Genomic DNA, 3264 nt, shown 5'->3' with positions numbered 1-3264 from the left:
TATACCTAATTGGTTATTAAATACCATCTACGTTGAATTTTATATGGAAAGTTGTATTAGGTAATATTTATTGGCCCTTTTATTTCACTTAAATATTCAATGATTTGTTACCTACCCGCATAGTAGGTAACGTAATAAAAGTATAAAAAATAAAAAGTCAAGCAAAATTGTGGAGCGAAAAATATACCCAAGCCAGGAGATAAAACACATTTGCGCGTTAGACCGCACACATATTAGTAATTTGCATGCATAATGTTATACTCGATCGCATATACTTGTATTGTAAGTTAGATTAAGGGTGGGCATAAAAACTGTCAAATCACAAAATCGCATCAAACTGTATGAAAAAAAAAACCAAAAAGATCTGCGTTGAAAAAAAGAGTCAACTTTGAGTCAAAAACCGAACCGGACCAGTTCAAACCGATTTTGATTCTGGTTTCGAAGGAACAAGAACCGGTCGGAACAAAACCAAACCATTTTATTAATAATGAATGAATGAATGAATTATATATATACACACGTGTCATGGTATAATAGGTTAAAAAATTAGTTTCACAAAGTTGTAAAGTAGTGAATCCATCCCAATTAGGGCTCACCCACCCTCAAATGATTTTGCTTGCTGCTGTTGCCAATATCAGGAGACTGATGTTGCTTAAGTTCTTGATTTTTTTTGTTTACTGACTGACCAATGCATATTTCTTTTAATTGTCTCTTTTTGTTAACTTGGTGCCACTGCCAAGGACATTTACATTAAAAAGGATTTGTGTTGTATGCAACTTTATAAAATCGTTTTAGAAGATGTATGTGAAATGCATAATGATTTGGTGTTCAAATAATTTAGTATTCGGAACTCTAAACCGGAAAGAATTGAATTGGAACCAGTGTAGACTGAACCGTACGGTTCTAGTAATAAATTTATACGAAACTGCACCGAACCGAACCGTTGATATTTTTCGATTTCAGTTCCAGTTTAAGGGTGGAACCGCACCGTGCCCACCCCTACGTTAGACGGTATTGTGACTGACTTATTAGCTTAGCTAATGGTACATCCTTTTGTTCGCTATTATTGACTTACTAGTTTTTAAAATTTTCATCTTTTTCTACTAATTAACTAACGAAAAAATCGTTGTTCATCTATTTACGGCGTCATTTCTTGACATATTTCACACAAACACACATAGTATAATTCTTGCCCTATCATTTTTCTAGTCAGCAAGTATGACGTGGCTATGTGCCCTTGTGACCAATCATTGTGCATTTGACACATGAAGTAACCAGTCAAAGGCTGCCACGTGTAATGTAGTTTAGTGGGAACCTTCGAAGGAGAGCGTACATACACTCGTACTATAAATTGGTTATGATGTTCGAGGTGCCTATCATTCAAAATCTCATATTTGATGTTCCTCTTCTTGTTTTCCATAAAGAGTTATGAAACATCGAAGCATCCTTCTCGTTCAGATTATGAATCAAAGTCGTTACATCGAATCATTGGTTTACTAAACGATAACAGTAAGATAGCACAAAACTTTAGTAGTTTTTAATCATATTTATGTATTATATGTAGTTTATGTAAAGTCTCATTTTGAGTATTGTTAGGTTGTTTGAATGGTATTGTTGATTTAATTCTCCTTCTCATTTTATTTATTTAGTATCTAATTTTCTTCTTGTTGTTTGGATGAATGGTATATTACCAAGAGGCCTCCAACTTTTTGTATTTTGATTTTGTTTTCTTTATAATTTTCACAAACATTGGTGTCATTTTACATCTAACATGGTTGATTTTTCTCAATTTTTTTCTACCAAGGGTTGTCATTTGCATCCGACTTACAAAAAAAAAAAAAAAAAAACCCTTTTTAAAAAAAAAAACCCTAAATCTAGAAGCTTCACAGCCGTCTGCCCCTTGCTCAAGCTTGGGGCTAGCAGCAACCCCTTTCCTCATTTCTTTTAGTCCTCCCTCACCTTCAACCTTCTATTTTCCCTCCTTTCTTCCCTTCTCGCTGATTCCCCTCCTTTTATCTCGTTTCTTATTCCTCTATCCACGTCTCAACACCTCTCTCTAGTTGGGTGGAATCAGGCTATTATCCTTCTTATCGATAACAACCTAATTTTGTTTCTCCTACATTATTAAGCGTGTTGGTTGTGTTCACGACAGTGGTAGTTTGGGTGTACAGTGTACGTGGTGGTTTGAAACATCCACATCTTACTGTTGCAGGCGGTTTGATTTGCAGAACTGAAGCCATTGAGGCTTTCTATTGGTTGGATTGGGTATGTTGAGGCACATCATTTGGAAATTTCAACTCGATCCTTTAGTTTTGGGTCTGTGGTACTGGCTGGCTACAACGTTGTTACGGTGAAGAACATGGCCTCTTAATTATGACCTTTGCCATTGCCGTTGGAAATTTGATGCACACTTGCCTAAATCGTTGATTCAATATGTGGATTACTATTTCAATTTGCTATGTTGCGATCCATGTGGCCTTGGTGTTTACAGATCTTATCTTTTTCCCAGTAGGCGAAAACCCTTGGCAGCTTTTAGTGCTAAAGATTTTATGCAGGTTACTCTAGGCTCTTGGTGGTGGAGACAACGATGTCCATGGTGGCTCTATCATACCATGGGATTTGCAACCAAGCCTTTGTTGTCCTTGCTACCCACACACCTATGTGGTCCTGCAACCCACGCCTCATACTACGTTTGTACTCGTGTCTTCCTTGTGGACACGTCATCGTCTTTAGTTAAGTTTTAAGTATTTGTTCTGTAGCGTTTTGAGAGGGTTAGATTAGTAGATTTTGTGTAGTTGTTGTGATATGTTTGTGTCGCTTATGCGATTTATGTGGTTTCGTTGTCGATAGCTTTATGTCAGGGTATCGGTTTTAGGATTGTCGCATCTACTATCTGTAACGCCCTAGAAAATTTAAAATATATGAAAATGTAGAAAAATTTATCGATAAGTGGAAAATGCCCCTAGTTGACTAAACGTAATTTTACGAGGACATATTTTATCCTCGTATATTTTATTGTATTTCTTGACATATCTTGATATAGTTCGATCCTATGAGTGCGTAGGCGAAAACCGTTCATGAAACGGAGTTATAACGAATAAATTAGAAACGTTTTTGTTGTTGGAAATAAATAAATAAAATGGGTGGAAACTACCAGGTGGCAGCAAGAGAGAGAAGGGAAATGAGGGATATGGGAGAGAAAAGGAGGGGGAGAGGACGAATGGGCAAGGGAATAAGGGAGAGAAAGGAGGGAGGTAAGGGAGC

The 3264-nt window shown here is 36.7% G+C and overlaps 1 long non-coding RNA gene across 1 annotated transcript; it reads left to right on the top strand.

The window, feature by feature from the left end:
- The first annotated feature begins 1377 nt into the window (after positions 1 to 1377).
- On the top strand, positions 1378 to 2949 carry LOC114822112 (uncharacterized). The gene is made up of 2 exons (XR_003770226.2): positions 1378 to 1509; positions 2213 to 2949. It is a non-coding gene; the product is annotated as an uncharacterized lncRNA (long non-coding RNA).
- The last annotated feature ends 315 nt before the right edge of the window (positions 2950 to 3264 follow it).

This window comes from Malus domestica, chromosome 16, assembly GCF_042453785.1.
Source record: "Malus domestica chromosome 16, GDT2T_hap1".
Taxonomy (NCBI): domain Eukaryota; kingdom Viridiplantae; phylum Streptophyta; class Magnoliopsida; order Rosales; family Rosaceae; genus Malus; species Malus domestica.
The sequence above is the reverse complement of the archived record's forward strand: the minus strand, read 5'-3'. Positions and strand labels throughout refer to the sequence as shown.